A 12,659-nucleotide genomic window follows, 5' to 3' on the forward strand; every position below is an offset into this window, starting at 1 on the left:
CAAGTCTTAAGTCCCGTCTGTCCCTTCAACCCCGCTGACTTTTCCATTACCTTAATTCAAGACCCTTGTGTGACAGGGTAGGCACATTTACTTGCTAACAACAGTTTCCTCAGAGAGAAGCTGAGAGCCATGCGTGAACGCATTCTGGAGAGGGTATTGCCCTGGGCACTGTAGCCTGGCCATTGCTCAACCATTCAGGCAATCGCTGCTGTTCCAGCAACAGGGAACATTCAGGGCTGGTGGAATTGTCTTATGCCTTCCTGGGACTCCTCTTCAAATGAGCTGAAATGTTAGAACCATATCTGGAGCCTTGGAGAAAAGAATTTCTCTCATTGTTTCTAATGAGTAGCCATGTTTAAAAGCAACTAGATTATATGAAGCTCTTTTACTTGTATCTAGTTTGTTTTACCTTTTCTATTTCATATTCAATGTTCCCATTTCATTTAGTTTCTAATTTCTTCATCTCTTCTTTTTCTTTTGATATTTTTTCTCAAGCCTTTATCAAGCACAGTAGAAAAGCTTTTGTATACATACATATAAATAGTATGTATAACATATATATTTTAGAAAACTTATGAATTTTGCCTAACTAAAAGATTTATGACATTTTGACTCCACTTGTTTGACTTAGTATGAATAGAATGCTAGATTTTTAATTTTAAAAAACAGATATGCAACAAGCAACAAAGGTTTACTGTATAGCACAGGGAACTGGAGTCAATATCTTGTAATAACCTATAATGGAAAATAATCTGAAAAATAATATATGTGTATGTGTATAACTGAATCACCTTGCTGTACACCTGAAATATTGTAAGTCTACTATACTTCAATAAAATATATGCATATTAGGAAAAAAAATAAAGATTGGAGAAAGAAAAAAATTAAGCTGAAATATAACTTGGAGGGATTTAAACTTGCAAATATTTGAGGTAAAATTACGCATTTGAAACCCAGTGTAACAAACTGTAGGGTGTTGTTGGCTAGGGACAAGTCAATTTAAAAAAAAAGAACCCCACATATTTTGGTAATAATCACATAACAAGTTTGCAGTCGTTGACCTCTAACTCTTTCATTGGCTCTGTGCTGAGATTTCATGAATGATCATTTTACCCTTACAATAATCCTATGAGATCAGTTGACTCCACTTTACAGATAAGGAAACAGAAAGATGCAATAACCTACACAGCTTGTAGGTGGCAGAACTCTGATACAAACACTCATCTCTCAGTCTACAATGGGCTTCACTCAGTGTTAGTCGCTTAGTCGTGTCCAACTCTTTACAACCTTAAGGACTGTAGCCCGTGAGGCTCTTCTGTCCATGGGATTCTCCAGACAAGAATACTGGAATGGGTTGCCATGCCCTTCTGCAGGGGATCTTTCTGACCCAGGAATCGAACCCGGGTCTCCCACATTGCAGGCGGAATCTTTACCATCTGAGCCACCAGGGAAACCTAGCTTATCATATATTTTTTTAGTACAAAGGCAACACACAAAATTGTACTTATGCTATAACGTGTAAAATAGGTATTTATAAGAACAAAGGCCTAAAAAGAACAAAAATGAAAACAGTCATGCCGGTATGGTGGATCTGTAGGGGTGCTTCAATTCTCCTTATTTTCTAAAGTATTTTAACGTTATGTTATTTTTGTAATTAAAACATTTAAATTATATTTATATTCAACCTTTGGGCTAAATTTGGTGTCTCCCTGGGGCAGCTGCCAGGAGCTGCCTCTCTTCATTTCCGCAGTTCTCATGCCTGGGAACATTTTTCTTTGTTTGGGCTCTGACTGCCACCCTTAAATGGAATAAGACTAAGCAGGAGGCACCCACCCCAGGGTCTGGGCTGCCGACTACGTGACGGTGGATGGTCTGCCAGCTGTGTCTCTGGAAATAGCTGAACTTCTGAGGGAGCGTGGGAGGCATGACCCGCACCCTCGGTGTGGTGGGTGTGGACAGTGCCCGCTCCACGTCAGGTCAGGGCCATGGACCACCAGGCACTGTTTGGATGATTAGAAGGTTATCAGTGGGAGAGAAGCCTGCCCTCAGATACTCAGACCTAGTGGGAGAGGAGAATGATGCTAAAGCACAGGGCAGAAGCACAGTATGATAAATGAGAGGAAAGCAGCAGTGTAGTTCTCAGAGAAAGGAGGGGACCTCGGGAGAGGGAGAGCTCAGGAAAAGAATCACCAAATAGGTGCCCCTTGAACTTGGGTGTGCAAGATGAATAAGATTTTACTATGTAGAGAAGACTTTCTAGTGGGAAGAAATAGAATGGAATGTTCCAGGAGCTGGGAGGGGCCCAGAAGGGAACTTTGAAGGGGAAGATGAGGACAAGGGGTAAGAGGATTCTTGAAAGTGTGACTTTCACCTTGTAGGTGATAAGGAGCTCTGAGTTTCTTTGGGCATCTGGGGAGCAGGGTGATCAATGCTGTTCTTGAAGTCAGTTAAGGCCAGTGGGCTGTGGAGGGAAGACCATCGAAGCTGACCATCCATCCCCTTTTGATCTGGGGATGAAGTGAGGGGCCACAGACAGAGCCTCAACCAATGGGACTTGGTGGCTGGTGAGGAATGAAGTGGGAATGCTGGTAGGAGAAGGATGCCCGAGATAACTAAGAGGTTTCAGCTCTCTGTGAACATTTACTTATTTATTCAACAAAATTAATTCCAGGAGAGGGCAATGGGCATATTAGACCCCTTTTACGTATCAGTTCAGATCCTATCAGCCTTGGTGGTGGTGGTTTAGTCGCTAAGTTGTCTGACTCTCATGACCCCATGGACTGTGGCCCACCAGGCTCCTGTGTCTGTGGTATTTCCCAAGCAAGAATACTGAAGTAGGTTGCCATTTCCTTCTCCAAGGGATCTCTCTGAGCCATGGACTAAATCCAGGTTTCCTGCAGTCAGTCTCCTGATTTGCAGGCAGATTCTTTACCAACTGAGCCACTAGGGGAGCCCCTTGTCAGCCTTACCTGTCTCTTATTTCAATTGCCAGTGGGTGCTGATCAGCCACCCGAGGTGCATCTGACCCCAGTCCAGGGTGCCCTACCGACCCAGTTGTAGAGCTCTGCTCAGCACCTACACTGGCGCATGGACAACTGGAAGTGGGGGGGTCATCAGTGCAAACACAGGGTACACCTCTGAATAGTGGAGACAGAAGCCCCTCCTCCGCCCCTGCCACCTTGCCCCTGATGCTTCAAGGCCTGGTCACTAGGGTTTCTCCCCAATGGGCTGAGCAGCCCACTGCACTTACCAATGACCTGTTTGATGATGTGTCTTCCTATTTTGAGTCCTTCCCTGTTTCTCTCTCCTTGCTTCCCACTCTTGCTCCTGGAAATGTACACCCTGATAAAGTGTTATCACATCAGTCTCTGCCTCGGGCTCTGCTCCCTGGGGAATCCAGACTGAACCAATGATTCCAGTTTGAAATCTGGAAATTTCAAATCTGAAATCTAGCTTTTATCACTCTACCCAGAACTGTAGAGCATTCAGTCCAAGCCAAGGTTGGCAGTTCACTCTTAGAATAATTATGTGTGCAGGTCACAAACCCTGACATTGACAGCTTTCAGAAGTCCAGCAGGTATAGGCATTCTCATAGTTTCTTCTGCGTCAGTCTTGTCTGCTTGTATGGATCTTTACCTCCAAGACCCTGTGCCTCAGGCATTTAGGACTATGTGGGGCAGGCAGAAGATGCCAGAAAATATCTGCCAAGTTGAACTGAAGCTGTTCTCTTTTGTTTCCCTAAATTCCACATAATCTTCAGTGACCTCACTTAATCTAGAGACTAGTTTCCAAAAGGGCATGTCCTTCTGCTTGTACTGTTTGTGTGCAGCGAAGTGGCACCGATGGAAACTTCCACTGAGCATGGCAGTGCCACGGCACTCCAGCAGATACTGGGCCATTATACAGTGCTTTATCCCAAGAGCTCGCCTCCCCCCGGCACTGCATCTGGAGCTCCAGCCTTGGAAATATTCAGGCTGCTTACTGCTCTTATGCCCCTGTGTCCCTCTATCCAGAACATCCCTGCTCCCCTGTTCCCCCACGCACCCACCACTGACAACCATGACAGCTCCCTATTTCTGTTCAAATTTTCAGTGGGAAAGGAATTAAAAGTGTGGAAAGAAATTATTCTCCCCTCCCCAGTTAACCAAGGACTTCACTGCCACTAACTTGCCTCTCCTTCCCCATTCCTCAAATAGTCTAAAGATTTGGGGGAAATTAAAAATTGCTACACACACACACATATGCATGCATGCATACACACACACACACACACACAGGGGCCTCTATCTTCACATTTATAGCTGCCCTTAAGCCAAAGGGCTTTCTGGGTGAGGGAGGCAGCCCAAGTGATGCTGACTTTTCTCTGAGCCTCCCGTGTCGGGTTCATGCAGGAGACCATGAGCGTGGAGGTGTTGAGTTCGGACCGCCAGGGCACTTCAGCTGGTAGAGAGAGTGAAAGGCGCCCTCTGACAGCTGGGCTGGGAGCTGTCAGGGCATGGAGAGAGCAGCTCAGGTGGCAGCTAAGCTTTCAAAGGAAAACACCTCTGGCTTTTCCAATGTGCGCTCTTCTGCTTCCTTTTCCTGGCACCCACTTACACCCTGCCATCCCGAGCCCCCTGCTCACTCCTTCCAACACTTTCTGTCCACCCTGCTGACCTTCTCTCCCCACCCAGCAGAGCCCAGGGTCACGGGCAGATGGATGCATGTGTATATGACTCGTCTTCCCAAATAAACCCCAGAACGTCAGAGTACATCTGAATTTTCTGTTGTCCTCTGTCCCTCTCATATGAATCACAGGATTTTTAAATAGGGAGAGGCCTCTAGCAACAAATTTAACTCGCTTTTTCCAGGAAACTGAATCCTGGAGGATCAAGAAATCTGGAACCTCAGTGCTGAGCAGTCGTTTAGGCCACCCTCCTAATTGCTGCTCTCTGCCGGTGGTTGCCTGGCTTCTCCTGACACTTCCAATGACAAAGCCCCTGGAACGGTTAGGTTTAATTTGCCTGGCTTCTCAGACCCAGAGTCAGAGCCTAGCTTTCTACTTATAAAACCTCTTTGAGCTCTTGTTTCTCATCTAGGAAATAGTATAACAGTATCTAACGCATAGGCTTGTTGTGAAGAATAAATTAAGGAAATAATACCTAGTATCAAATGATTACTTAATAAGTATTAGTTATCATATGCCTTTTTCCAAGACAGCCCAGCCAATCTTCAGATGGATCTGTTGGAAACTTAGTTTTCTTTTTTAGATAAAATCCTTTTCCTGTAGTTTCCATCTTGCATGTGTTGCCCAGTCACTCAGTGAGTTATGGCAGAACTCAGACCAGAACCCAAATCTCTCCACGGGCCAGGCTGTCTCTGAAATACTCACTGCATAACTGAAAAAGAAGGCAATTTGCCACAATAAAACACTGTTGTGTTTATTCCCATTTTAGAAGGTGAGATAAGAGAGTGAGTTTTCGCTAGCCTCAGAGCTAGTTAGGTTCAGAATCGGTTCCAATCACGTCTTCTCTCCAGGCCTGTGCTCTGTCCCACTACATGTGTGGCTTTAACGGTGTTATCTCTCTCCCGCTTCCATCTTAGCAGATCAGAGAGAGTGATATTTGTAGATATAGATAAATTGTAGCCTGCCCTGAGATCCCACTCATCTCCTCTGTCTTTCTAATGCTAATGGGTTGGTTAAAATATAGGAATAGTTTTGGCCTACAAGTATATTGGAGACAAGATTAGTCCTTCAGTTCTATAAGGGGTCACAAATAACGTTCTGCTTACACCTCTATTTAAGGGTGGCCCTAAAGGACTATATAGGAGAGAAATCCTACCATGGTGCAGAGCTCTGATTGGTTCTTGTCATGATGCACTTTGTCTGGAAGAGGAAATGACCTGACCTCTGGATTGAAGCCAATTCAGAGACAATGACTAATGATTTGGAAAAATAGGGAATTTGAAGAGATAAGACTGAAAGATGTGTGACAAAGAATTTTGGGAAAGAAGTATATGAATGGACCAGTCATAATGGGCCCAGGGTGTGAAATAGATTCGTTCCATTAGAATGTTCTTCCAAAGGTGTGAACAGTGCAAGAGGCTCTCAAACAGTGAATGTTAGCCTCTTTCCCAAGTCACCCCAGTGTTTGCTCAGTGAGGTTAGGAACCTCATCCTGGTGGCAGGGTTAAGATTACTCAAAGTCTACAACATGCAATAGACTTTACCTAGGCTGACCTGGCCACCATCACTGCTGAGTATCTAACTTCCCAGAAGCTTGAACCCTCAATATGGTACCATGACCGAGAGGTGCCTGTCAACCACTTGCCTGGAAGACTGACTACATTAAATCCTTTTATCATGAAAGGGGAGGAAATTTGCTTCTTATTGAAATAGTAAGTGTGTTAGTTGCTAGTCATGTCCGACTCTTTGTGACCCCATGGACTGTAGCCCGCCAGGCTCCTCTGTTCATGGGATTCTCCAGGCAAGAATACTGGAGTAGGTTACCATTCCCTTCTCCAAAGGATCTTCCCAACCCAGGGATTGAACCCAGGTCTCCTACATTGCAGGCAGACTAAAGACTCTTTACTGAGTTACAAGGAAGTCCCATTGAAATAGATATTCCTGCATTTGCTATCTCTGCCTACCATGCTTCTGTCAGGAATATTACTTACAGCGTGCCTGCCATGCTCCTCTGTCCATGGGATTCTCCAGACGAGAATACTGGAATGGGTTGCTGTTTCCCTCTCCAGGAAGATGCCCTGACCAGGGATCAGACCCGTATCTCCTGCATTGGCAGGTGGATTCTTTACCACTGAGCCACCAGGAAAGCCCCATAGTAAATGAATGAAACACATTTAGTATTCTCCTTAAGAGATATTCTGAGGAGGGTTGAGAGGGAGGTATGAGAGAGGGGACATATGTATTTTTATGGTTGATTCACTTGTTGTAAGGCAGAAACCAACACAACATTGTAAAGCAAATATCCTCTAATTTAAAAACAAAAGAGATATTCTGATAAACACATTTTCTTTCATTTCATTATATTCAGGGATGGTTAACAACCTGGTCATGTTTCCGTAATTCTTGTAAATGGAACTTTGGGAACCTGCCTGGTTGGCCCATGCCCAGCCCTCATTGAAAGAATGAACATTCTTTCATTCTAGGACTGGGAAGAGCAGAGGATACACAATGGGGGGAAATGAGGTCAAGTAGAGCTCGCCCACTAGGTGCCGTCCGGTTGGGGCAACTCCACCATTGACAGCCTGTGCATAGAGAGAACTCTGCAGCTGCTCACCCCTCAATACAGGAGCCTCACTTCCTTTTGACCCAAGGCAGGTTTTCCTGAGAGGTGAAGGGAAGGGAGTATGGTGGTTCTAGATGTTTCCCTCTGATAAGGTAAACCCAATGCCTGGTCCCACTTTAATCCATAGCTTCTTCAGAACTTTGCAGAGGGCGGATGTAGCTAACATTGAGTAAAAATAAACCCCGAAACAGACATTGTTAGGAACAGGTGCTTCAGAGAAGTAGGATTTGATTCCTGCAAACAAGTACCTTCGAGGGCCTTTTTGCCAGGAGGCGGGACGCCTGATGGTGGCAGTGAAGTTGGCTTTCTTGCCCAAGACTTCCACCTAGCCTCCACCTCTAACACCACCACATACCACAGCCCCATCATTCTCTCCTCACATTGCTTCCCCACCTCCTGCCCAATATAGATTCCTGAAGCCACCACCTTCTGACTCAAGGATTATAGTTTCTCAAAATAAGTTGTACTGAACAACTGCTGTCCCCAGAAAGAGATCGAGTGGAAATTCCAAGGCCCTGGGACAGGGTCTCCCCCTCCCTCATGCTTAAGCCCCTGCCTCTGTGCCCCTGTAGGTGCCTGTGATGTGTTGTTCTGAGTCACTTGGTCATGGCAAGTGGTCCACCCACTATTCATAGAGTATGGAACTGACAATAGGGTAGATTCCATTCCCCAGCATTCCCTGTATCTATGTAACTATCACCCACGGAATATGAGTAGAAATGATGTCATTTCCAGGCTGAGACTTTTAAGAACCTGATGAGGGAAATCCACATTTTCTTCTGTCTGCCATATAAATGTTAAGAACTCTGAGTTTCTAGGAAAGAGTGGAGCCACAAGAGAGCTCCTAAGTACTACATGAAGGAATGCTGCAATCTACCAATGAGAAACATGTACACCGAACAATTACATGATCAAGAAATCAATATTTATTTGTGTTAAGCCACCATTTTTTGTTATAGAAACTAGCACTATCGTAATGCTGTGCTCAGTTGCTTCAATAATATCCAACTCTTTGTGACCTCATGGACTAACCTGACAGGCTCCTCTGTCCTTCAGATTTTCCTGGCAAGAATACTGGAGTAGGTTGCCATTTCCTCCTCCAGGGGATCTTCTCGACCCAGGGGTTGAACCCATGTCTTCTGCATCTCCTGTGCTGCAGGTGGATTCTTTACCGCTGAGCAGAGGAAGCCCTGTAGGTGCCTGACCAAGAAGCAAATGGAAAGAGCAAGTCTTTCCAACCCTGTACTCCATTTTTACATCAAAAAGAGGCTGGTCAGGTCTAGGTCAATGTATTGAAAGTCCTTTTGTATTGTGCAACTCTTTGAATACAACGTCCTGTAAGCTCATACAGGCAACTGGCCCACCTGAGCAGCCCTGATCAAATTGTGAGGCAGGGAACAATATGTGGCTGGGCTTTACCCACTTTGCTCCATGTCAATCCTTCCCTCCTGTGGGCCTGAATGAGCTATTAGGATCCCTTCCGTCATAGCTCAGGAAGGATGAATGTGAGGCCCAGATTGCCCTAGCAGGAAGGGACATGCTGAATGGAGCAGGAACTGGAACTAAATTATATGTGGGCCAATCTTTTCAAGCCTATGTGGGAGATGCAGATGGGGTGTTATATGGCCTCACTTGAGAGGAGAGAGGCCTGCAGGGCCAGGAATCCTGGCAGGACCAGAGAAGGCTCTCCTGGTCCAAAGAGAACTACCGTGGGGAGGAAGCCATGAAGGATCGAGTTAATCGACAATTCTGAAGGTCAGTAGGGAAAACCTGGATTTGGTCCTATAGGCAATAGGGAACTGCTGTAACTTTCTGAGCAGAGGAACATCTCATGAAAGGGTTACCAGAAGAACAGTGGCTGTGCTCATGTAAGATCATCTCTAAAAACGCACGTGTCTGAACTACAACAACCTTTAACAAGCACTTCATGGTGTCTCTTCCTTTCATCCAACATTTCTGCCCGTCTAATTTTAGATGCCCAAACATGCTGCCAAGGCTTCTGCTCAGGTGTCCAGGCTCCATCACCCAGCATGAGCCCATCCTCCATTCTGAAGCTGCAGTGACTCCCCTGGAACACAAATGTGGCACGCATGGCACTCCTGCCTGCAGCTCCTTCAGTGGGCCCTCACTGATTCAAGTCCAAGTGCTCCACAGATTCACTGCAACCTTCTCCAATTACACTACAGCCACCTCCAGTTACACTGTAGCCTCATCCCCAGTCACACTACAGCCTCCTTCAGTTACATTACAACCCTCTCCCCAGTTACGCTATAGCCACTCTTTCTGGCTTTCTCCTCAGGACACCTACCCACACCAGCCGGTCAGCTCTTCCCCTGTCTCTCCCCACCTTCCTGCCTGACTCACGCCTTCCTTTCTGCTTATTCTCCTTCCCTTCTGCAGCCTCCCTTACCTTCTCTCAAGCCTACCATTGAAAATCTATTTTTCTCTGATGCCTAGGTCTAACCTCATGTCTCTTGGAAATCCTTTTAAGATCCCCTAGTCTAAAATAGTCTCTCAAGACACCGCATTTGTATCTCCAGTGTATCTGGTCTAGCACTTATCTGTCTGCCTAGTATCAGAGTTATTTATAAATGCCTGTTCCTCCCGTTGTGTTGTGCACTCTTAGCAAGCACGGAGTTGAAATACATACTTGACCATCTTGTGTTGGCAAGCAGAGTTTATAAACTTTCATGGGGAACAGTTCTATAGATATTTGAAAAGTAAGAGTAGTCATTCTGAGCTCAGGACACTCTGAACTTTTAAGCCCCAAATACTTCCTACCCCCTTGTTTTGTGGTAGGTGAGGCCAGCACTAGATAAGAAGTGCTACTAAGAAGGCCAAGAGTCTCCCGCACCCCTCCCAGTCCGGGGCTGTGTCTAACTGGAGCCAGGACGGCAATTTGCAGAAAGGCACGGCATCAGTATCCAAACACTAGGATGTGATCCACTGCACGGCTTGAGTCCCTTTCCTCCCACTGTGCATCTATAACCTGAGGCTGACATGCTGCTTAGTCTTATAAAGACTTTGGGGGAACACTGCCATTCAGCAATGAGGAGAATTGTTATTTAAGAGAACAGCAGCCATCTGAGGTCATTTATTGAGCATGCTTATATGCTGGGCTCTGAACCCGAGACTGGGAAAACACAATCCTGAAAGGTTAAGAATCAGGGTGAAGGGACTTCCCTGTGGTCCAGGGGTTAAAAAATCAGCTTTCCAATGCAGGGGACTCAGGTTCAACCCCTGGTCGGGGAACTAAGATCCCAAAGGCTGCGTCCAAGGCAACTAAGCCTGAGCGCGGCAACTATTGAACGCACGCCATAATGAAGATCCTGCATGCTGCAACTAAGACCCAACGCAGCCATAAATAAATATTAAAAAAGAAAAAAGAATGATGGTGAAGTTACAAGTCAGGACAGTGTGCCACTTACAGATAGGTTGTGTTCCTGAACCACATGTGTTGAAACTTAGCATGCTTGCTTCAGAGAAACAATGAACAGGAGGGTGAGGCTTACGGGTTATCACACAAGAGTCCATTGAACTCACAATGCAGTTAACTGTAGTACCTGAACACTACAGAATTCAAGCAACCTTTAAAGTCTGATTCCAACAGAAGTCATTCTGCCTTCCAATATGGGATGCCATCTTCACCAAGCGCAGCCTCAGCATAGGCCTGGAGGTCCTTTCCTCTGTACCACCACAGTGGGCAGAACCCACTTTCCTTGGGGCCTCTTTCTTTGGGGCCACCACAGTGGCAGAAGCTGAGTGCCTTGGCTCCTCAGTAAGTATAAATGGCAGGGAGGAAGAGTCTCTGAAGCTTCTAGTGTTTAAGTGGGTGCCTAAGTGTCCCTAGCAGCATGGAAGAGAGGGGAACTCAAATGTTTCCATCTGAGGTGGAAGTCCTTGACTGGAATGGCCACCTGTACGGAATGGACGTTCAGTGACCATGGTTTGTAAGCTGAGAAGAGGAGTTGGAGAACATTAGAACTGAAAGGATCTTTAAGATCAGCTAATCCAACCCCCATATTTTGTAGAGGAAACTGACACTAAAGAAGTTAAACAGGGACTTCCCTGGTGGTCCAGTGGTTAAGAATCCACCTTGCCATGCAGGGTACTTGGGTTTGATCCCTGGTGGGGGAACTAAGATTCCACATGCCACGGGGGAACTAAGATTCCACATGCCACGGGGCAACTAAGCCAGCATGTTCCAGGGCCTATGTACAACTACTCAGCCCTCGTGCCACAACTAGAGAGTTGTGTGCCATAACAAAGGATCTTGCATGATGCAATTAAGACCCGATGCAGCCAAATAAAGTATTAGATAATTTTTGAAAAAAAGTTAAACGACTTGCCTCTGGTTACACAAAAAGAGTGGCACTACCAGGCTGTGAACCCAGAGCTTCTAAAGGTGAGCAAGTCAAGTTTAGTTCCATCATCTGCTAGATGGGACAATGATCCTTCCTCATCTCAGGGTTGTTGGGAGGTGCTCTTGAAGACATCCTTATGAAATCTTTGTAAACTGCAAAAGGCCACGCGAATGGAAGCTACTTTTCTTTCCACTACTCCTAACTGCTGCTCATTCCTCTCTTCAAACTTAGTGGTGCAGTGAGGTGATACAGAAGCCAGGATGTGCAGAGTCAGGATACCCAAAGGCAGACCCCAATCCTGTTGGTCTACTAGCCCAAGAGGTGTGGCTTGTTAACTTCCATACTTTTATCCCAAAGCTGACATTTCTCTTTGGACAAGCTGTTAAAAAAAAAAAAAAAAAATTGCTCACTCTTCTAATCCAAACAAGAGAAGCCTAGTCTCCTGGAAAAGTTTCCAAGCTTTAAATAAGAGGCATGCTTCATCTTATTTGGGACAACACTAGAAACACCTCCAGATGCCTGTCAGAATGGCACCTGAAGCCCCTTGGTATTTCACAGGAGAAGGCACTAGAAAGCAGGGAGTCCTCAGAAGAAGGCCCTTGGGAAAGAAACCATTTTCCCCTGGTGCCCACTTTGCCCTTTTGAACAAGCTGGTTTAGAATCTGCCCATGTTCCATCCCCTCCCACTTGCAGATATTCTTGCAATAAGTTAAACATATTGTAATTGCTTGCCATTGATGGGTCACTTGTTTTTTCAATTGCTCTATGCTACCTTCAAAAGTATTTCATTCACCACCACCGCTCAGTTATGGGGTTCTGATAGCTGATGGGAGCCCACCCATCTGGGTGCACATGCCTTATAAGGAAGTCCTTGCTGAGTTCTGATTGGCTGATTTTCCTAGTGGTCCAGTTGATCCCAACATCTCTCTGAAGGTAGGTAGTAGTGATTTCTTGGTGAAATCTCATGGCTAATGTGTTAACTCTTGTGAAGCATGGAACAGAGGTA

This window comes from Bubalus bubalis, chromosome 6 (assembly GCF_019923935.1).
Source record: "Bubalus bubalis isolate 160015118507 breed Murrah chromosome 6, NDDB_SH_1, whole genome shotgun sequence".
Classification (NCBI taxonomy): domain Eukaryota; kingdom Metazoa; phylum Chordata; class Mammalia; order Artiodactyla; family Bovidae; genus Bubalus; species Bubalus bubalis.